We start from the raw sequence: 23,893 nt of genomic DNA on the forward strand, positions 1-23,893 counted from the left end.
TCAACTCCAGACTTTTTACCTGCTTAATTGATGATGGATTAATGAGGGAATAGGCCATGCAGCCAATTAAATACCTTTTGAGATAATTGTCCAATTACCTTTGGTCCCTTGAAAAAGAGGCAGCTACATATTAAAACTATAAGGGCGGGTTCACACATGGCGGAATTCCACTTAAATTCCGCTGCGGACACTCCGCAGCGTTAATCCGCAGCGGAGCCGTTTCTCCATTGACTTTCACTTTAATTTAGCAGTGTTCGTTTACACGATGCGTACAATTCCGCTGCGGAGCATAGGCTGCGGAGCGGAATTTGGTGTCCGCAGCATGCTCTGTCTGTTGCGGAGCAGTGGCGGACTCATGGCGGAATTTCTCCATTGACTTCAATGGAGATTCTAAGTTCCGCAATGAAGTCCGCAGCTGTCATGCACATGTCATGTGTGCTGCGGATGCGTCTTGCTTTTTTAACTTGACATTTCTTCATTCTGGCTGGACCTAGGTATTTCTAGGTCTACAGCCAGACTGAGGAAGTCAATGGGGCTCCCGTAATGACGGGAGCGTTGCTAGGAGACGTCTGTAAATAGTCACTGTCCAGGGTGCTGAAAGAGTTAAGCGATCGGCAGTAACTGTTTCTGCACCCGGGACAGTGACTACCGATCCCAATATACATGTATCTGTAAAAAAACATATAAGTACATACTTACCGAGAACTCCCTTCGTCTGTCTCCAGTCCGGCCTCCCAGGATGACGTTTCAGTGTAAGTGACGGCTGCAGCCAATCACAGGCCAAGCACAGGCTGCAGCGGTCACATGGACTGGCGCGTCATCCAGGGAGGTCGGGCTGGATGCCGAAAGAGGGACGCGTCACCAAGACAACGGCCGGTAAGTATGAAAATCGTTTACTTTCACTAGGGAAAGTGCTGTCCCTTCTCTCTATCCTGCACTGATAGGGAGAAGGGAAGCACTTTTCCCGCAGTCTGCAGCAGCTAGTCCGCATCAATGTACTGCACATTTTGTGCAGATCCGCTGCAGAATCTGCAACGCAGATTCTGTGCGGCATCGATGCGGACAGTTGCGGAGGAATTCCGCCATGTGTGGTCATGCCCTAAATTAAAGCTGAGAGTCTGCACTTTAAGCCCATACTGATTATATAACTGTATATTCAATATGTTTTGGTAAACAGCTAAAATGCCAAAACTTGTGTCTCTGTCCAAATAATTCTGGACCTAACTGTATTTAAAGGATATGTTCACATGTACCAATAGAGCTGCGTCAAGAACAGCAAAATTGTAGCCCGCATGGGGGAATCATATTTTTATATATGTGTTTTTTTATGCCTGAAGAATAACATGAAAATAAACCACAAGGTATAATGCATGCTGCAGTTTTAGTAAACCCATGAAGACCCACATTTTGTAAGTGGAATTTTGTTTTGTAACACAATTACAATATAACATCTGGGCAAGGTAAGGGAAGGGATTAGGCAGAGAAGTCATCTGCATCATTGAAAGGGGGGGGGGGGGATTTATGAATTTATGCTGAAAAAACATCCTGCGATTTCTTTCTACAGCTGTGTCTGTGTGGCTGATAATGCTGTATGTCCAAAGCATAACTTTAGCTCCTGGTTTCTCTACCAAATACAGTAGTTTCTGCGTAGCAATAAATGTGTAAGATGTGAATACCTCCATTAGCTAATCGACTGTCCCTAATGGCAGGTGTTGGGGAGAAAAGAGAATCAGGCATGTTGGATCTATTACATAGCCTTTCCTTTTCTCCTGCCGGGAGATAGTGCCACTGCTTGTCTTCCTATGCCCATTAAAAGCGATCTGTCACGTTTATTAATGCCCTATCTTCTAACTAATCTAATAGGCGCTATGATGCTGATAACTACAGTGCGATTTTTTTTAAAAAAAAACATTTATTATTTGCAAATTTCCGTGCATTTTTAAAAATATGCTAATTTGGCTTTTCTTGCCAAATGCGAGGTAACTCGTTCTTTTCACTTTGGGCGGTGTAATGTTTTCTGTATGATGCTGTCCAATCGTCATACAGCTTCTTCCCCTTCCCTGCCCAGCAACACAACCTGATCATTTAGTATACAGCTTCCATTCCCCACTGTGTATTCAACTGGTGATATCTCGGTTTTTTTCACAGCTAGTCCACAGCTGGAGATATGGCTGTTTTAAGGGATCCCCCTTCCCTCCAGCCTCAGTCTCTCACACTGTGTGAAGCAGCTTCCTGCTGATAGGACAGCGTCATAGGCTGTGAGGCAGCTCCACCTCAGGAGAATCGTTGTTGTTGACACCTATTTGTCAAGTATAGGCTCATTTGCATATTTAGAAAAAAGCTCATAACTTTTTAAATAATAAACATTTTGGGACACAATTTTCACTAGCGTTATCAGTGTGACGGTGCCCATCAGATTAGCTAAAAGATTGAGCATTACTAAACTAGTGACAGATCCTCTTTAATGCCCTTTTACACGGCCAATGATTGCATGAACGAACATTCACCAGCACATCTCCGTGTGTAAATAGGGGATGTACTGCTGACAAGATGCAAATGTATGGGACAAATAATCATAGAAATGATCGTTCGTCCCCATAATCCTGTTTATTGCTCTGTTCGAATGAAGTAAACGAGCGCCGATCGAGCTGCTGTATTGTAGATCGGTGCTCATTAACCCCTTAATGACCAGCCTATTTGAGACGTTAATGACCAAGCCATTTTTTACGTTTTTCCATCGTCTCATTTAAAGAGCTATACACTTTTTGTGTCGACATAGCTGTATAAGGTCTTGTTTTTTGCAGGACAAGTTGTAATTTTTAATAGCACCATTTTGGGGTACATAGAATTTATTGATTAACTTTTTTTGGGAGGGAATAGAAAAAAAACAGCAATTTCGCCACACTTTTTTGCGTCCTAAATTTGCGCCTTTTACCGTGTGGTATAAATAACACAATAACTTTATTCAATGGGTTGTTACGATTGCAACAAATTTGTATAGTTTTTGTATGTTTTACTACTTTTACACAGTGAAAAAATTTTTGTTTTTGTGTCTCCATATTTGAAGAGCCGTAACGTTTTTATTTTTTTGCCGATGCAATTGTAGGAGGGCTTTTTTTTTGCGGGACAACTTGTAGTTTTTACCGGTACCATTTTGGAGTAGATGTGACTTTTTGATCACTTTTTATCAAATTTTTTTTAAGTCAGGATTCAAAGAAAACAGCAATTTTTGCATGTTTTTTTATTTCATTTTTTACAGCGTTCTCCGTGCGGGTTAAATGATGTAATAAGTTTATAGTCTGTGTCGTTACGAACGCGGCAATACCAAATATTTGTAACTTTTTTACAATATTTTGTTTGTTAATAGTAAAGCCGTTTGTAAGGGGGAAAAAGTGGGTTTTTCATATTTTTTTTTCACTTTTTTTTTGTTTCACTTTTTATTAAACTTTTTTTTAAACTTTTTTACTAGTTACACTAAGGGACTTCACTATGCGATCCTCCGATCGCATTTATAATACACTGCAATACTTCTGTATTGCAGTGTATTACTGCCTGTCCATTTAAAACGGACAGGCATCTGCTAGGTCATGCCTCCGGCATGATCTAGCAGGCATTCATTACAGGCAGACCTGGGGGCCTTTATTAGGCCCTCGGCTGCCATCGGAGACACAGACACTCGGCGATCTTATCGCCGGCTGTCAGTGGGATGAGAGGGAGCTCCCTCCCTCTCTCCAAAACCACTCAGATGCGGTGCACGCTATTGTGCACCGCATCTGAGGGGTTAAACGGGTGAGATCGATACTAATATCGATCTCACCCGGTCGAGCAGGGACGCCCCCAGCCCTCAGCTGCCTCTGGCAGCTGAGAGCAGGGAGATTTGACAGCTCCCTGCTCTGTTTACTTATTCCGATGCAGTGACGTAAAAAGTCTATTGCATCGGAATAAGGCCCATTAGTGACCAACGTAAAAACACTATGGGCCGGTCACTAACGGGTTAAGGTGGTTAAACACGGTGAAAATCTGCCTTTGTAAAAACACCATTAGTCCGACTGAGCAAGTATGTTTTCGGGAAGTCGAGGAAGATAGCTTCTAAGATAGATTTTAAGATTGGCTTAACGAGCGTTATGTGTATGGCCTGCCTTAGCAATTTCTGATTAGACAACATTGCATATACTCTACCACCAATGTTGAGATGGATAAAAATTATCTTTTTACTTACAATGTCCCCCTATAGTTTAAAAGAAAAACAAAAAAACTAAAAAAACAAGCAGAATTTACCATACAAACTCGGTATTACACAATTTGGCAAAAAGTATGCGGAGGCCCATCCTTAATATGTATTTCTGGTGATCCTGACACACAAATAGGGCCAGATTAACAATGGGGAAGATGGTACTACAGCTGAGCAGCTCTCTAGTTCTCCAAAACTGGTTGTAAACTAATTTTTATTTGTACACAATTCAACAGCCTCACTTAGCACTGGCGGGTGTCATCAGCTTCCTACCCCGCCAAGCAGCGATTTTCCTGTTAAGAAGGTGCGTAATGATGACACCTGCATCATTCTGCTGGAAGAGGCCTGTTCAGAACAGGTCAGGTCTGCATCGCAGGATCGCTGTGTGTGGCACTATGGGGGTGACTGTGTGTGGCACGTTCTACAGCATGCACTGAGTGGCACATTATACTGGGGGCACTGTGGGGTACTATCTACAGGGGGCACTGTGTGTGACAATATCTACAGGGAGCACTTTATGTGAAACTATCTACAGGAGATCTGTGTGTGACACTTTATACAGGGCCCTTAAAGAGGTTTTCCAGCCGACAAAAATGAATGGCCTATTGTCAGGTAGGTTGCTGGTAGGCTGTCTCAGGTATCTGGGGCCATGCTGACTGCAGTGCAACCCACATTTTCTGGAGAGTATGTGGGGGAGGATCCATAGAGCAAACAAGATGATCGCGTTGGTCCCACTGATGCTCAATTTGGTTCTAGTCTGGCAAATTAGGGGGCCAGGGAAGTCTTGGTCGTGCTCTTCCAACCACTGTTGGACATTTCTAGCCATGTGACATGATGCATTGTCTTGCTGGAAGATTCCATCTGCCCCAGGGAAGACAAACAACATGTATGGGTGGACGTGATCTGCAACGATGGATTCATACCCAAATCGGTTCAGAGTGACTTCCACATGGATTACTGGGCCCAGAGAATACCATGAAAAAATTCCCCAGACCATAACACTACCGCCACTAGCTGGAGTTCTTCCAGCAATGGTTGCAGAGTGTTTGTTCTCTGATGTTTCTCACTTGACACGCCAACGTCCATCCGTTCGATGAAGCAGAAAATGTGACTCATCGGAGAGGGCAACCCTTTGCCAATCATCGGTGGTCCAATTCCGATACTGCCATACAAATTAAAGCCTTTGTTAGCATAGGTAAACTCAAGCACTCCTTTAGATAAAATATGCAAAAAGTTATATATTTGAATAAGGCAATATTGCCTTATTCAAATAAATCACCTTTTGCATATTTCATCTAAACGCGTGCTTGAGTTTATCTTTCAAAATATTTACGGGGTTGGAACCCTACCTACAGCACCCAGACAACCTGCAGAGTGCCACATATTTGATCTACTTTGTTAGCATAGGAGCAGTGACCATCCGTCTGCTTCGGAGCTCCATACGCTTCAGGGTTCGCTCAAGTGTTGTTTTAGACACGTCTGGTAGCCCCCTGGTTGATTTTTGCAGTGAGCTGCTCCACTGTAGCGTGTCATTCGGCCCTTGTGCACCTTTGAAGCCGACGTTCACCTCTCACAACAATTACGTGTGGTGCTCCGCAGTTTCCACGTTGGTTATTCCCAATGGTGCCATTTGTCCACTCACGATACACTTTCAACACAGCAGCACGCGAACAGTTCACAAACTGCGCTGTTTAAAAAATACTACCACCCTTTGCAACTCTGATAAATCACCCCTTTTACCCATAGCAATAACGAGTGGTATGTGTTTAGACAGCCTATCGCACACCTTATATGCCCACCAAGCCAGCCCATGACACATCACTTCCTTCATGGGCTACGCGCTGCCGACGTCGAAAGTAGGAGTGGTCATAATAATATGACTCAACTGTGTATATACACACACACACACATTCATATACATTACACCCACCCACATATATTTATATATAAACATTAAACACTTATACACATTACACACAAGCACACACATTATACAATATACACATTACATATACACACATATATAGCACACATATATACACATTACACACATACAAATTACACACATATCTATTCACACACATTACACAGACATATACATTACACAAACACACATACACACACACACACACACACACACACACACACACACACACACACACACTGTCTGCAGACTCCCTACCTCTCCAATTCGTCCCGACTGCTGGGCAAGCTGCTGGGCTGTGGTACAGTGGACAGGGAAAGTTTAATTTCATTAGAAGGTCTGGCACCACCGGAGGAGCCCCTGATGGGTCAGTCTGACCCTGCAGGGGCATCACTTGTCAGAGGTGTGGTAGTGCTGTGCAGTGATGTGGGCACTGGTAGGTCACAGCTGCCAGACACTCATGTTGTACCTGTATGTGTTCAAGAAGAGGAGGACTATAGAGCTGTATATAATATATGTGCCTGCCAGTGACCTGTCTATACTGACACTTGTATCTGTCGTATCACTCTAGAGGTTATCTGCCATTATGGCAGGTTGTAGGCTCTGCAGCTCAATGGGAGCATCATGAGACCCTTATTTAGGTCTCTCCATCGCCTGTCAAGCTCCTTCAGTGGGGCCGTGGTGCCCTTGAGCCAGCGGGAGAGTGGGGCCTAGAGCTGGTGCTCCAAGACCACAAAGGATTATCCAGCCCTGGTTTCCATGGTCGAGCAGCTGCACAAGAGACTAAGATCCCCATGCACAATGGCATGCGTCAGCAAAGTGTGGTATAAAGCACCCTGTCAATGGACCAGTGAAAACGTGTTCTTTGGAGTGTTAAATCACGTTTCACTATCTGGCAGTCTGATGGATGAATCCAGGTTAGGCGGAGGCCAGGAGAATGCTACAGGAAAAGAATTGTGCCTACTATGAAATTTGGTAGCGGAGGAATAATGGTCTGGGGCTGTTTTTCAGGGTTTGGGCTTGCTGCTTATTTCCAGTGTAGGGTAATGTTAATGCTACAGCATACAAAAACATTTTAGACAATTGTATGTCCTCATCCAACATCAGTGCTTTACCTAACAAATGCTTTTTGGCTGAATGGATGCATATTTCCACAGACACACTTCAAAATCTAATGGAAAGCCTTCTAAGAGTGTAGGCTGTTAAAGCTACAAAAGGGCATACAACTCAATAATAGCGTGCATGGTTTTGCAATGGGGTGTTTAACAGGCACATATAGGTGTGATGGTCAAGTGTCCACAACTTTTGGCCATATAGTGTATTTCATTGTAGTAGGTCTATTTTTTTTTCTTGACTTTAAAGGATAGAATACTTCAGTCGGCTTACCTTCTAACCCCTCACCCCTTTCCCTGAATAAGATTCAGACAACTTTTGTGGTGAAAGGCCATAGCAGCCATATTTATTACAATTTTCAAGCAAATTGTAAAGGATCTGCCAGGCACTGCGGGGTTAACTCCCAGAACTAATCAGTCAGCACCTGAGAATACATCCCTGGGACTGACTCCTGCTTCCACCATTCAGGCTGGCAGGCTTAGGAGTGGGAGAGCCTATCGTAACCTGGCCAGACTCAGCTAGCTCCCGCCCTCGGTCTATTTAAGCCTGCACTTCCTGTCCCTCGGTGCTTGTTATTGCTTTGGTTTCCTTCCTTGTGGTTCCTGGCCCAGCTACAGCTCCTGCTATTTTTGATCCTGCTCCATACCGACCCTGGCTTACCGACTACTCTTCTGCTTTTCGTTTGGTACCTCGCACACTCCTGGCTTGACTCGGCTCGTTCACCTCTCTGGTTGCTCACGGTGTTGCCGTGGGCAACGGCCCCTTTTCCTTGCTTGTGTTCCTTGTATGTTTGTCGTGTTTGTCGTGCACTTACTGAGCGCAGGGACCGCCGCCCAGTTGTACCCCGTCGCCTAGGGCGGGTCGTTGCAAGTAGGCAGGGACAGAGTGGCGGGTAGATTAGGGCTCACTTGTCCGTCTCCCTACCCCCTGCCGTTACATAATAACAAGCCCATACCTAGTCTACCCCTGGTCCCTGACACCACTATGGATCCCCGTGAGACCCTGGCTCAGCAAATGCAGGGTCTCTCCCTACAGGTCCAGGCCCTGGCTCAGAGGGTCAACCAGCCTGATGCTACCCTGGTAGTTCCCCGCACCGCACCTCTTGAACCCCACCTCAAGTTGCCCGACCGGTTCTCAGGGGACCGGAGGACTTTTCTCTCCTTTCGGGAGAGTTGTAGGCTTTACTTTCGTTTAAAGCCTCATTCCTCAGGTTCTGAGAGCCAGCGGGTGGGTATAATTATGTCCCGGCTCCAGGAAGGGCCCCAAGAGTGGGCCTTCTCCTTGGCTCCTGACGCCCCTGAACTTTCCTCCGTTGATTGTTTCTTTTCTGCTCTCGGACTTATTTATGACGAGACTGACAGGACTGCCTTTGCCGAGAGTCAGCTGGTGACCTTAAGTCAGGGTAAGAGACCTGTTGAGGAGTATTGCTCTGACTTTCGGAAGTGGTGCGTAGCTTCTCGGTGGAATGACCCTGCCTTAAGGTGCCAGTTTAGGTTGGGTCTGTCGAATGCCCTGAAAGACCTGCTAGTTAGCTATCCCTCTTGTGACTCCCTAGACCAGGTTATGGCTTTAGCGATACGACTTGACCGACGTCTCAGGGAACGACAACGTGAACGTTTATGTGTTTTCTCCTCCGACTCCCCCATGATGCCTCCCGAAGCTCCGTTGCTTCGTTCCTCCCCGAAAGATTCAGAGATACCTATGCAACTCGGGGCCTCCGTGTCCCCCCAACAACGTAGAGAATTCCGCAGGAAGAATGGTCTCTGCTTCTACTGTGGGGACGACAAGCATCAAGTGAACAACTGTCCTAAGCGTAAGGTTGCAGCCAGAGAACTTCCGCGTCTAAGTGATCATCGGGGAGGTCACTTGGGCGCACAGGTATTTCCCGTAAATATGAAACGTACTAAGATCTTGCTTCCCTTTCAGGTCTCTTTTGGTGGTAGGTCTGCTACCGGCAGTGCTTTCGTGGATTCAGGGTCCTCTACTAATATCATGTCTGTGGAATTTGCTATGTCCCTTGCTATGCCTCTTATTGATTTGCCTAAACCTGTCCCGGTAGTGGGTATCGACGCCACTCCTCTTGCTAATGGTTATTTTACACAGCATACCCCTGTTTTTGAACTCCTTGTTGGCTCCATGCATTTGGAGCAATGCTCTGTACTGTTGATGCAGGGATTATCGTACGATTTGGTGCTAGGTCTTCCCTGGTTGCAGTTGCATAATCCTACGTTTGACTGGAATACTGGGGAGCTAACCAAATGGGGTAATGAATGTTGTACGTCATGTTTTTCTGTTAATTCTATTTCTCCCCCTAAGGAGGCGAATACGCTACCCGAGTTTGTTCAGGACTTCGCTGATGTTTTCTCTAGGGAGGCCTCCGAAGTGTTACCTCCTCATAGAGAATACGATTGCGCTATCGAATTGGTACCAGGAGCTAAGCTTCCTAAGGGTAGGATATTTAATCTTTCTTGTCCCGAACGTGAAGCTATGAGAGTGTATATCCAGGAATCCCTGGCCAAGGGTTACATTCGTCCCTCTTCTTCTCCGGTAGGTGCTGGCTTCTTCTTCGTGGGGAAGAAGGATGGTGGTCTTAGGCCATGCATTGACTACCGTAGCCTGAATAAGGTCACGGTAAGGAACCAGTATCCCCTTCCTTTGATTCCTGATCTCTTTAATCAGGTTCAGGGGGCCCAATGGTTTTCTAAATTGGATCTACGGGGGGCGTATAACCTTATTCGCATCAAAGAGGGGGATGAGTGGAAGACTGCGTTTAACACGCCTGAAGGCCATTTCGAATACCTCGTCATGCCCTTTGGGTTGTGTAATGCCCCTGCGGTCTTCCAGAATTTCATAAATGAGATTTTGAGAAATTACCTGGGGATTTTTCTGGTAGTGTACCTTGATGACATACTGGTGTTTTCCAAGGACTGGTCCTCCCACGTGGAGCATGTCAGGAAGGTGCTCCAGGTCCTTCGGGAAAATAAACTGTTTGCCAAAACCGAAAAATGTGTGTTTGGGGTACAGGAGATTCCATTTTTGGGTCAAATCCTCACTCCTCATGAATTCCGCATGGACCCCGCCAAGGTTCAGGCTGTGGCGGAATGGGTCCAACCTGCCTCCCTGAAGGCGTTACAGTGTTTTTTGGGATTTGCTAATTATTACAGGAGATTTATTGCTAACTTCTCGGTCATCGCTAAGCCCCTTACGGACCTCACTCGCAAAGGTGCTGATCTCCTCCACTGGCCTCCTGAGGCTGTCCAGGCTTTTGAGGTCCTTAAGAAGTGCTTTGTCTCGGCCCCGGTGCTGGTTCAGCCCAACCAAATGGAGCCATTTATCGTGGAAGTTGACGCATCTGAGGTGGGAGTGGGGGCTGTCTTGTCCCAGGGTACCAGGTCCCTCACCCATCTCCGCCCCTGTGCCTACTTCTCCAGGAAGTTTTCGCCAACTGAAAGTAACTATGATATTGGCAACCGCGAACTCTTAGCCATTAAATGGGCATTTGAAGAGTGGCGCCACTTCCTGGAGGGGGCTAGGCACCAGGTAACGGTCCTTACCGACCACAAGAATCTGGTGTTCCTAGAATCTGCCCGGAGGCTAAACCCGAGACAAGCTCGATGGGCGTTATTTTTTACCAGATTCAATTTTTTGGTTACCTATAGGGCTGGGTCTAAAAATATTAAGGCTGATGCACTGTCGCGTAGCTTCATGGCCAGCCCTCCTTCGGAGGAAGATCCTGCTTGTATTTTGCCTCCAGGTATAATCATTTCCTCGATCGATTCTGATTTAGTCTCTGAAATTGCTGCTGATCAAGGTGCAGCTCCCGGGAACCTTCCTGAGAACAAGCTGTTTGTTCCCCTGCAATTCCGGCTAAGGGTACTTAGGGAAAATCATGACTCCGCACTATCTGGCCATCCAGGCATCCTGGGTACCAAACACCTCATTACCAGAAATTATTGGTGGCCTGGGTTGCCTAAAGACGTTAAGGCCTACGTCGCCGCTTGTGAGGTTTGTGCTAGGTCCAAGACTCCCAGGTCCCGACCAGCGGGCTTACTGCGTTCGTTGCCCATTCCCCAGAGACCTTGGACACATATCTCCATGGATTTTATCACTGATTTGCCTCCATCCCAAGGCAAGTCGGTGGTGTGGGTGGTGGTGGACCGCTTCAGTAAGATGTGCCACTTTGTGCCCCTCAAGAAACTACCCAACGCCAAAACGTTGGCTACCTTGTTTGTCAAACACATCCTGCGTCTCCATGGGGTCCCTGTCAATATTGTTTCGGACAGAGGGGTACAATTTGTTTCATTGTTTTGGAGAGCCTTCTGTATGAAGTTGGGGATTGATCTGTCCTTCTCCTCTGCCTTCCATCCTGAAACCAATGGCCAAACGGAGAGGACTAATCAGTCCCTAGAACAATACTTAAGGTGTTTTGTCTCTGACTGTCAATTTGATTGGGTCTCTTTCATTCCCCTCGCCGAATTTTCCCTTAATAACCGGGTCAGTAACTCGTCTGGGGTCTCTCCTTTTTTTTGTAATTTTGGGTTTAATCCACGGTTCTCCTCCGTTTCACCTGGTAGTTCCAACAATCCTGAGGTAGAGGTCGTTCATCGGGAACTGTGCACAGTCTGGGCCCAGGTTCAGAAAAACCTAGAGGTGTCCCAGAGCGTACAAAAAACTCAGGCTGATAAAAAACGTTCTGCTAACCCCCTGTTTATGGTCGGGGATCTGGTGTGGTTGTCGTCTAGGAACTTGCGTCTCAAGGTTCCGTCCAAGAAGTTTGCTCCCCGGTTTATTGGGCCGTATAAGGTCATTGAGGTCCTCAATCCTGTCTCCTTCCGGCTGGAGTTACCCCCGTCTTTTCGGATACACGACGTGTTTCATGCCTCCCTCCTCAAACGCTGCTCCCCGTCCTTGGCTCCCTCGAGGAGACCTCCTGTTCCCATCCTCACCCCGGAGGGGGTGGAATTCGAGGTGGCCAGGATTGTGGACAGCAAGATGGTCCAAGGCTCCCTCCAGTACCTGGTCCATTGGAGAGGATACGGGCCCGAGGAGAGAACTTGGGTACCCGCCCGGGATGTTCACGCTGGGGTATTGGTCAGGAGGTTCCACCTGCGTTTCCCCAGTAAGCCAGGTCCACTTAGAAAGGGTCCGGTGGCCCCTCATAAAAGGGGGGGTACTGTAAAGGATCTGCCAGGCACTGCGGGGTTAACTCCCAGAACTAATCAGTCAGCACCTGAGAATACATCCCTGGGACTGACTCCTGCTTCCACCATTCAGGCTGGCAGGCTTAGGAGTGGGAGAGCCTATCGTAACCTGGCCAGACTCAGCTAGCTCCCGCCCTCGGTCTATTTAAGCCTGCACTTCCTGTCCCTCGGTGCTTGTTATTGCTTTGGTTTCCTTCCTTGTGGTTCCTGGCCCAGCTACAGCTCCTGCTATTTTTGATCCTGCTCCATACCGACCCTGGCTTACCGACTACTCTTCTGCTTTTCGTTTGGTACCTCGCACACTCCTGGCTTGACTCGGCTCGTTCACCTCTCTGGTTGCTCACGGTGTTGCCGTGGGCAACGGCCCCTTTTCCTTGCTTGTGTTCCTTGTATGTTTGTCGTGTTTGTCGTGCACTTACTGAGCGCAGGGACCGCCGCCCAGTTGTACCCCGTCGCCTAGGGCGGGTCGTTGCAAGTAGGCAGGGACAGAGTGGCGGGTAGATTAGGGCTCACTTGTCCGTCTCCCTACCCCCTGCCGTTACACAAATATGCCAATTCAGCATAATCATAAATATATAAGTATAATGTATAAATAACCAATAATAACAAATAATAACATAATAATAACATAATGGCATGTCAAATATGGGAGGATGGAAGAGATCCTAGAAGGCAGTCTCCAAACTTATTTTACCCTTGGCCGTCCACACCAGACCCAAAGGCCCCGTATATAAGTTGTAAACAGCTCCTGGGGACTCCATCCCCCCAGGAACTCCACCTGGTGTATTTTACTCCAATCCGATGCACGGCCCATTGTTGTGCACCGTAGCAACAATTTTCTGCCTCCATAGAACCCCCTCTCTCCGCAACACAAAACAACCACTGTCATTACAAGAACGCTCCAGGCGCTAAAAGAAAAACATGTTAGCGCAATAAAATGATAAAATAAATACAATTCCTAGGGCGGGAACTTCTCTCTCTGCATGCCAAACAGTCTCACTTCCTAATTTAAGCCCCTTAAGTAACCTGTCCCCTGCCAAAGCCCACCCACTCGCCACCTAATTTTACAACCCTATAATTTCCTCACCACATTAACCCCTTACAGTCACTTCTCAGCCTACCTGATTCTACCCCAGTCAAGCCGCATTTCACTACGGCTTCGCCCTGCTCCATTTTCTCTCCATATTATAAACAAATAGTTTTTGCCGCATTGTAATTTTCAAAATGTATCCTCCGAGTCTTGCTATCAGCATTTAATTGGTATATGTCCCTTATTGACTTAATTATTATACTTGATTTTATCTAGCGATATTTAGTATTCCCATAGCCTTGCCAAACATAACAAGCCATGATCAATAGCAGTATAATTAGTGTCAGTGGCGTAACTACCGCCGTAGCAGCAGTAGCGGCTGCTACGGGGCCCGCGGCATGAGGGGGCCCGTGTCACCCGCCGGCACGGGCCCCCACCATGGCCGGAGGCTCCGCTAGCAGCCGCTATGGCTGCTACAGCGGGACGCCGCTGAACACTACGGCAGAGCAGGGAGGTATCTCCCCGCTCTGCCATTAAACAAAAGACATGTATCCCCTATCCACAGGACAGGGGATACATGTGTGATCGCTGAAAGTCCCCTGAAGTTCTCCATCACAAACCTCAGACTTCCGGGGTCTGTGTCGGCAGCTCCGGAGAAATGAATGGAGCGCCGGTCCCACTTATGCGCATGCGTGACCAGAGCGCCTTTCATTTTTAGTGAGCTGCCAAGATGCCGGAAGTGAGAGGTTAGTCATGGAGAACTTCAGGGGGACTTTTAGTCCCCCGTTCTCCCTATCGCTGCCAGCGATCACACATGTATCCCCTATCCTGTGGATAGGGGATACATGTCTTTTATTAGGACACACTATAGGTCGCATTTTTTTGGGAGGGGGGACGCTGTATGGCGTTCCCTACAGGGGGGGGGCTGTATGGCGTTCCCTACAGGGGGGGGGACGCTGTATGGCGTTCCCTACAGGGGGGGACGCTGTATGGTGTTCCCTACAGGGGGGGCTGTATGGCGTTCCCTACAGGGGGGGACGCTGTATGGCGTTCCCTACAGGGGGGGCTGTATGGCGTTCCCTACAGGGGGGGCTGTATGGCGTTCCCTACAGGGGGGGGCTGTATGGCGTTCCCTACAGGGGGGGGCTGTATGGCGTTCCCTACAGGGGGGGCTGTATGGCGTTCCCTACAGGGGGGGACTGTATGGCGTTCCCTACAGGGGGGCTGTATGGCGTTCCCTACAGACCCCCCCTGTAGGGAACGCCATACAGACTCCCTGTAGGTAACACTATACAGTCCCCCCTGTAGATAACGCCATACAGTCCCCCCTCCAGATAACGCCATACAACCCCCTCTGTAGATAGCGCCATACAGTCCCCCCTGTAGATAGCGCCATACAGCCCCCACTGTAGATAGCGCCATTCAGCCCCCCTGTAGATAGCGCCATACAGCCCCCCTGTAGATAGCGCCATACAGCCCCCCTGTAGATAGTGCCATACAGCCCCCCCTGTAGGGAACGCCATACAGCCCCCCCTGTAGGGAATGCCATACAGTCCCCCCCTGTAGGGAATGCCATACAGTCCCCCCCTGTAGGGAACGCCATACAGTCCCCCCTGTAGGGAACGCCATACAGTCCCCCCCTGTAGGGAACGCCATACAGTCCCCCCCTGTAGGGAATGCCATACACTCCCCCTGTAGGGAACGCCATACAGCCCCCCTGTAGATAGTGCCATACAGCCCCCCCTGTAGGGAACGCCATACAGTCCCCCCCTGTAGGGAACGCCATACAGTCCCCCCTGTAGGGAACACCATACAGTCCCCCCTGTAGGGAACGCCACACACCCCCCCTGTAGGGAACGCCATACACCCCCCCCCCCCGTAGATAACGCCATACAGCCCCCTCTGTAGATAGCGCCATACAGCCCCCTCTGTAGATATCTACAAAGGGGGCTGTATGGCGTTATCTACAGGGGGGCTGTATGGCGTTATCAAAAGGGGGGGTTTGTAAAAAAGGCACTATCTACAAGGGGGGGGGGTTGTGTGACAGACAGGGGAGGGGGGCCCCAGTCAAAAGTTTGCTATGGGGCCCAGTCTTTCCTAGTTACGCCCCTGATTAGTGTCATACCACATTAGAGACATTATTCAGTCAAGTTTAAGGAGTTCTCTAGCTTCTAGTAAGCAAAGTCCAATAGACAGCAATTATAAAGATAACAACTTACTATTGTAAATTTGAGGAAAAATGGAGGAGTTGGACATAACATGTTTTTATTTTGAAAAGGGCCTCATATACAGTAGAGTAGCTGGAATTTGATTGGTTGCTATTGGCCAATTTCCCACTATTTTCATGATGTATATTATTATATCCTATAGGTCGCTTCACTCTTGCTGTTTTGTTTGTAAACACTGGGCACAACCTAAAAGTGGCTTTTTAGGAATAGTTTTACTTTTTTAATTCAAATTAACAATTCTCCTTTTTTTATCATAAAATGCTATATTAGAGGATTATATATAAATATATATATATATATATATATATATATGTATATATATATATATACATACACAGTGTATATATATATACATATATATATATATATATATGTATATATATATATATATATATATATATATATATATATATATATATGTTATACTTGTGACAACCTCTTGAAGAGAAAAGATTTAAACTCCATATTCAAAATTAAATTATAGAAAGAGCATGTAGGTACAGAATTTTCTAACAACTTTCTGAATTTATCCAAATAAATGTTTTTATAATTACTAGAAAATGTATGCTAAAATAATAAATAAAACTGATGGATTGTGCATTTGCTGCTACACCGACGCCTCAGAAAACAGACATCGACTGAACAGTTTTCTCAGTCCCGTGTACCAAATCAGAATAGTCTGCTCTCGGTGGTTTCTACATGTGTCTCCAGCTGTGCCAGCTCTGTAAGTAGGACTTTACAACTTTGCAAGTCTTAGTAAGAAAAAAAAAAGTAAATAGCAAAGCTATGCAGGTGGGTAGCCACATAACATTTGATGAGATTAGGTGAGTGCATGTTTTTATTCCAGTATTGATCATTTAGTAGCCAATTCCTATGTCAGTCCTGATTTCTATAGTTAAAGGAGGAAACTTACTGACAGTAATGTGGTCCTACAGACATGTAGGTGTGTTTAAGTGACTTGTTCTGTAGCTTGCGCTGATACGGTTTATGCATAGTCAAACTTCTGACATGTGAATGGAATGGATAAACGATGAACAGCAGCGTCGGATTGGGATTCCTTGTGTCCATCAAAACGTCTACCCACGATCTATACAAAACATGTATACGTCCACATCATAAATTGTTGTGAATCAACCCATTACAAATAAACCCTAGTGGCAAGTGATTGGCTCCAAAGTCAGCTCCAAGTGGGGTTGGTTTTATTGTGTTGGACTTTTGAGGCCCAATATTTTTTTCGAGTCTGGACTGGATCCTCCAAAGTGTCAAAATAATTTAAGAACTCTTAAGAAAAATAAGGGTTTATTTACTACTAGTTGGACATCAATAAAGTTTAGTTACTTTACCATATGCCCCCATTTTGACCATTCATATTTCTAAGCATACCACTTTGCAAGCTCCAATGATTTGTACTAGTCAAATATTATTATGGTTTATAACATGCCAAAATAACTTGTATTTTATGCAGGAGCACACAGAAATGTTTACTGAAGAAATTACGCTAACATTATGTATTTACATTTACAGAAAATAATGAATGCATGGAATACATGAGAAGGTTACGTATATGGTAAAGAATGAATTTTTAATATATGTCTTGATTGGCAACTAAGTAAAAAGCTCAGGATTTTTAAACAATGATTCATAACCAGTAGAGATTTTACTATATATTCAGTACATTTTACAATTCTTGTAGTTTGAACAAGAAAAGCATTACATGATTAATAAATCACAGGCATAATATATTATCCTAGAAAAAAGCTAACCATATATATTATAAAATATTCCACAATATCACAAACTTCTAATCTGTTCAGCACAATGTTTTTGCAGAAAACCTAGGCTTTAGCGTTAGTATCCTTTCCAGTTACAAGTCTATGCATGAATCCACCCCATAACGTGAAACACATTTTCCATCATTACAATTGAACATTTATCATACAATAAAAAAGAGATATACATACAAAATAAATAAGCCAAAGATAGATACCAGAAGACAATACATTAAAGTTAACCTACTGCTGGCACATGTCCAATTGATTTACACATAGTAAAATTGTAAGAGGTGTCTTTCTCTACAATATCGCTTCTAAAACTGAGGCGGGCTACATTGATTTGTTGCCTACCAATTGTTTATGAGTAGGCAGGAGTCAAGAGAGAAAAATAAATACATATAACTGTATGTGAGGACAAATTAGTAACACCCCGTAGGGGAAAAAATAAACACCAAATAACTCAAGAAATTTTGCAAAAAAAATATATATCCTTTATTACAATAAATACAAGAACATGATGGCCATCAAGACCTAAAAACCACAAACAATTAAAATACGCTAAGTGGACAACACAGGGCTACTCAAAAGAATGGCATATATATAATAGAAAATATACCATACAGGGTCATTGTAACAGTCAGGCCATAATCTTATATAGTGTAACAAATAACAGGCCCCTGGAGCTTGTAAATCCTTGTAAATCCTGCTCACGGACGTTTATTGAGCTCCTGATTGGCTGGGATAAGAAACAACTTTAAGATGTTGAAAAACTGCTTTTGCCCTTACAGGAGAAAATAAAAATGGAACTTACCCCTGATCTTCTCTCCAAATTTGAACATGAATTGAGTCTTGAATACACAAAATGGGAGAGTGATATTAAAGAACTAAAGTCCAAGAAGTATCAACGCGATTTGATGGACTTCCAGGAACAAAGGGTTTACAAGTGGCAAAGACGGGGTTCTAATACCAGGTCACGCTCTGAATCCCAGTCCTCAATAGATAGTGCAACATCTGGAGTATCACAGGGTGGCCAACCTATGAGGACAAGAAGATACGAAACTAGATACAACCCTATCAAAAGAAAATTTAACCCTTTGGAAGACAATGCAGGAGGGGAACTTAAGGTGATCAACCTTTCAGATATAGTCTTCACTCCCAGTCAAATCTCAGTACTATCTTTGGGGCTGTCATTTTGTCCTGTGACAGGTTTTGATGACTTTTTAGCCATCAAGGATGTGTTCTTATTTGCACGTAAACTTATATACAAAAAATATTATTCTAAAAATGAACCTCACCATCTCTTCACAGTACAAGAAGAATTGGAAGCGGTCCGGGCGCTAGAGTCTTTACTCCAGGAGCAGGATGTTAGTGCTGGTAGGTTTCCTGATACCATTCGTCCCAGGTCCACCACATTTCCCCCCTTGTCATTAAATCCATCAGTCGAGATGTTCGTCAGAATGGTGGTGGATGAACTTCGTAAGCTTCCACAAGATCGTGGTTATGACAATTTATCTTGGGCTCAGGGTAAGGCTTTGCGTGAGCTCAAGCAGATGAAGGGTATCGTGTTCAAACCGGCTGACAAGGGTGGAAATGTGGTGGTATGGCCATCCGAGATGTACGAATCGGAGGCATACCGTCAATTACGGGATGTGCAGTGCTATAAACGTTTGATGTGCAATCCCACCACTGATTTCAAGGAACAGCTTGATGTGTTGCTAATGGAAGCCTGTGATAAAAACATCATCACCAAAAAAATTATGGATGGGCTTACTGTAAAATTCCCCATTACCCCCACGTTATACCTCTTACCAAAGGTACATAAAGACCAGAAAAAGCCACCGGGTCGGCCTATTGTATCAGGATGTGGGAGTTTGTGCAAATCAATCTGTCGTTTTTTGGATTTCTATCTTCGTCCATGTGTTGAAAATCTTCAATCGTATATTAGGGATTCCACGGACGTACTCAAATGCCTAGATGGGGTTACCATTGAGCAGGATATGTTCTTGGTATCCTGCGATGTGGAGTCTTTATATACGTGTATCGATCATGAGCTTGGGCTTAGAGCAATCCAATATTTTTGGGATTCTTGTGACCTTGAATTTGAACTGGTCCAATTTCTGATTCTTCTCATGTGTTTTGTCCTAGAGCATAATTACTTTGTGTTTAGGGACAAACACTATTTACAACTCCGGGGGACGGCAATGGGTGCCACTTGTGCACCGTCATATGCCAACTTATTTCTAGGATACTGGGAACAGGAAGTTGTACAGGAAACCATGGATAAGGTGCCTGGTAGTGTTGTTGGTTGGATGCGTTTCATCGATGATATCCTGTTTATTTGGCAGGGTACGCGAGCAGACCTTGATGAATTTATATCATCTTTGAACAGCAATTCACAGAACATCAAACTAACAAGCAGGATCTGCCAAACGAATATGTATTTTCTCGACATCAAAATGATGGTACAGGATTCAGGTAAGCTCAGTACTACCATTTTCCGAAAGGAAACCTCTGTTAACTCTCTCCTACATGCAACATCCTCTCATCCTTCTCATGTCATACGGGCTATCCCTACGGCACAGTTCCTGAGAGCAAGACGGGTATGTGACTCCGATTCTAATTTTGAAAAGGAGTCACAATGTTTGAGGACCCGCTTTTTACAACGTGGATACCCGAAGAGTGATATTGAGAAGGGATATTATAGGGCTCGTCATAGTAACAGAAATAACTTGCTCATCCAACAGAAACACAAGAAGAAGGATGATATAGTGAGACTTATCACTCCTTACAATTCACAATGGACTGGGATGAGAAATATTGTGAGTCATTTCTGGCCAATCCTGCTTACTGATCCTGATCTGAAAAAACATCTGCCTTTGAAACCCCAACTTACAGCCAAAAGAAGTAAAACTCTGAGTGATCACCTAGTCTGGAGTCACTATGGTGCTCCTGGTCCTAAAACCTACCTCTTTGGCTCTAAAGGACCAGTGTGGGGATCCTTTTCGTGTGGTCACTGTTCCGTCTGCAAATTGATTGTGAAAACTGATACTTTTACAGATTCTGAGAAGACAAAAAGCTTCAGAATCGTACATTTTATCAATTGCAGCACTACTGGTGTGGTATACATGGCCACTTGTCCATGTGGCCTGTCATATGTGGGTATGACCACAAGAGAATTAAAAATGCGAATTCAGGAACATGTGAGGAATATTAAAAAAGCAGGAACAATAGAGGATAATAACTGTGAAGAACTTAGCAAATTGAAGACTATTCCTCGGCATTTTCGGGATTTCCATAACAACAAGTGGCAGGATTTGAGGGTTCATGGCATAGACAAGATCATTGTTGGTTCACGTGGAGGAGATACTTTCCGAAAACTAGAACGGATCGAATGTAAATGGATTACGAAACTAAAGACAAGCTCGCCTCTGGGTCTCAATGAGAAAATGTCCTTTGCTTCTTTTCTCTAATTTTCATTATATTTTGGGTCCTATAGCATCATTAATCTTTTAACTTTTTAACCTGCATACATTTTGCTAGTTTGGTTGATCATACTATTGCGATGATACTTGGTGTGGTTTTCTGTTTAAGCATTTGTGCAGTGTAGCTGCATGTATACTCGGTAGCATTTTATATTCTGTTTACTATCTTTATTTTTGTTTCCCTTTAGGGGCTACATGTATGTTCGTTGTGAGATGTTGTTGTTGTGCTGAAGTGAACACTTAGCATCATATGCTATATTTCCGAACTAAGATCTCTTTGGACTTCGTTCATCAATTGCCTTCTGAACATCTCTAATTTTGATTATCCGGAGGCTTTTTCATGGGGTGCTTATTTTTATTCTTTATTTTTATTATTTTTATTTATTATATATGGATATATATTTTTTATATATATATATATATATATATATATATATATATATAAAAAAAACAATTTTTTGCATACATTGCACATCCAGGTATACATATCATACATATAAAATATCTATATATGGAGTTTTTTCATGTTGTTGATTATATTTGTTATATTTTATATATATACAAACACCTATTTATAGTTCATACACTAATCTTTATATTAATTCCACACATTTATTTTCACTATTATAAAAATATATATATTTATTATTTACATATATATTTTTTGTCATATACACTTTGGTCACACTTATTAAATATATTCACTTACATTTACACATTATTATTACTATGTGTATATACTTTTTGGTATCACATTTTGGGAATATACCTATATTTATTTGTATGTATTTAAACACCAATGAACAGTAGTATAGATCTTTAAAGGTATTATTTGTCACGTGTGGTTCACTTTATTTACTTTCTTTTATTTATCACTTCACTCTGCACGTGTTGTTCACTTTTACTTTTATTATTATATTATCTCTTTATATTTGTTTATATGTAAAATAAAGAAATTTGTTATTTTGTATATTTATATTTTTTTATTTATTATATATATTTTTTTATTATTATATTTATGCAAATTGCCCCCTCTTTCCAATATTATGTATTATGTATTGTGTATAATGGATGATTGGACCTGTGATCAATTTAACATGGATGTATATATGAATTGATATTGTGATACTATATATGATCTGTCTGTGTAGATATTACGGTCTTATTGTATTTTGATGTGCAATCTACCTTCATCCTTCAACCTAAACTCTTTATTGTCATTACTTATTTCTACATACATGTTTTGACGTTTGCTTCCGGCATCTTGAGATTTGGCCGTCTGCATCCCTTATCTTTGCCCAGACTTAAGATGGCCCCCACTGTACGATGTGTCATCTATATGCGATGATCTCCTTCATTCTGGGACGATCTTAATATGACGCGTATGCGCATGCGCACCTCTCACCTCTCGGACGTACCTGATATTGCCAATGACGTCGGTCTCGCTGCCTACCAATCCACACTTAGGTAATCATGTGCAGGCTCGACTCGTCAATACATGACACCTGACACACTTCAGGTGTTGTGTATCGGCGATTTGTGCTGCCATTCGTTGCTTACAAACACACCTCTTTCTTAACTTAGTACAAATATTAGTGTAGGTCATCTCACTAGCTAGCACCCCTTGAAAAAGCTACCGCTACCGCTCTTGCGGTGGACATTCATTGTTTTGGCCTGATATGAAAAACACTGGTTGGTATGGCTCCTGGGACCTATTGAAATTTCTGGGTGATATCCTGGTATCTATACAACCATATTCACACTGTTCATTCGGTGTTGGCTATTCAGCCCTATTTGCATATCATCTCTGATAAGGGTCTTTATTTTTCTGTTTCAGTATATTCTTCTGGCGATTGAGCTCCAGGGGCCTGTTATTTGTTACACTATATAAGATTATGACCTGACTGTTACAATGACCCTGTATGGTATATTTTCTATTATATATATGCCATTCTTTTGAGTAGCCCTGTGTTGTCCACTTAGCGTATTTTAATTGTTTGTGGTTTTTAGGTCTTGATGGCCATCATGTTCTTGTATTTATTGTAATAAAGGATATATATTTTTTTTGCAAAATTTCTTGAGTTATTTGGTGTTTATTTTTTCCCCTACGGGGTGTTACTAATTTGTCCTCACATACAGTTATAGGTATTTATTGTCTGTTCTTTTTTGATATGTGTGGACGTTTACCATAACGTTTATAGTTAGGTCTGGTTCTATATAGGTATTCATCAGGAGTCAAGAGAGAGGCTACATAGGGTAAACAACGAACGGATAGACAGCAAACAGACCCCCATCATCCCCAAGGCCGCACCCTGTTACACCAAAGCTGCACCCTCCCCTTAAAAAATTAGAGGGCCTCCATTGAAAAGTGCACCCTGCCATAGCTCCTATAAAGCGAAACAAACACAGTGGCTTCTTGTAAGATGTCATCTCCTGATCTTAGTAAAAAAATGTCAACCTTACATTTACCATCCTCTCTCCTGGGCTCCCTACCAGCTACAAGATCTGCCGCACTGGGTGTGCAACGTCACATTGGAACCTAGTGAGCAACGGGGTCTGCAATTAATTAAGGAATCTGGTCTGGGGTTTGAATTTAGGAGCCTTTTTTGGAGTTTGAATTTATTTAGGGGTGTAGTCTGGGCATCAAACGCTGCAGTGGTTCGTCATGGCAGTCTGGGCCAGAAGGAGAAGAAAAGGGAAGCGAACATCTACAGTCAGTAAGATGTGACCTGTGAGTCGTTGGATTTATAGAGGATCTGTCGGCTCTCCTGACATGTCTGTTATAGTATATCCTTGTATTGCTCATGTGATAACAATTCTGGAGCGTCTTTACTTAGAACTCTATGATGTGGCATTCCTCTGTTATTCCTCCCGGAAATGTATAAATAAGGCCTGGTCTACATGGAGATTTT

This window comes from Rhinoderma darwinii, chromosome 2, assembly GCF_050947455.1.
Source record: "Rhinoderma darwinii isolate aRhiDar2 chromosome 2, aRhiDar2.hap1, whole genome shotgun sequence".
NCBI lineage: Eukaryota > Metazoa > Chordata > Amphibia > Anura > Rhinodermatidae > Rhinoderma > Rhinoderma darwinii.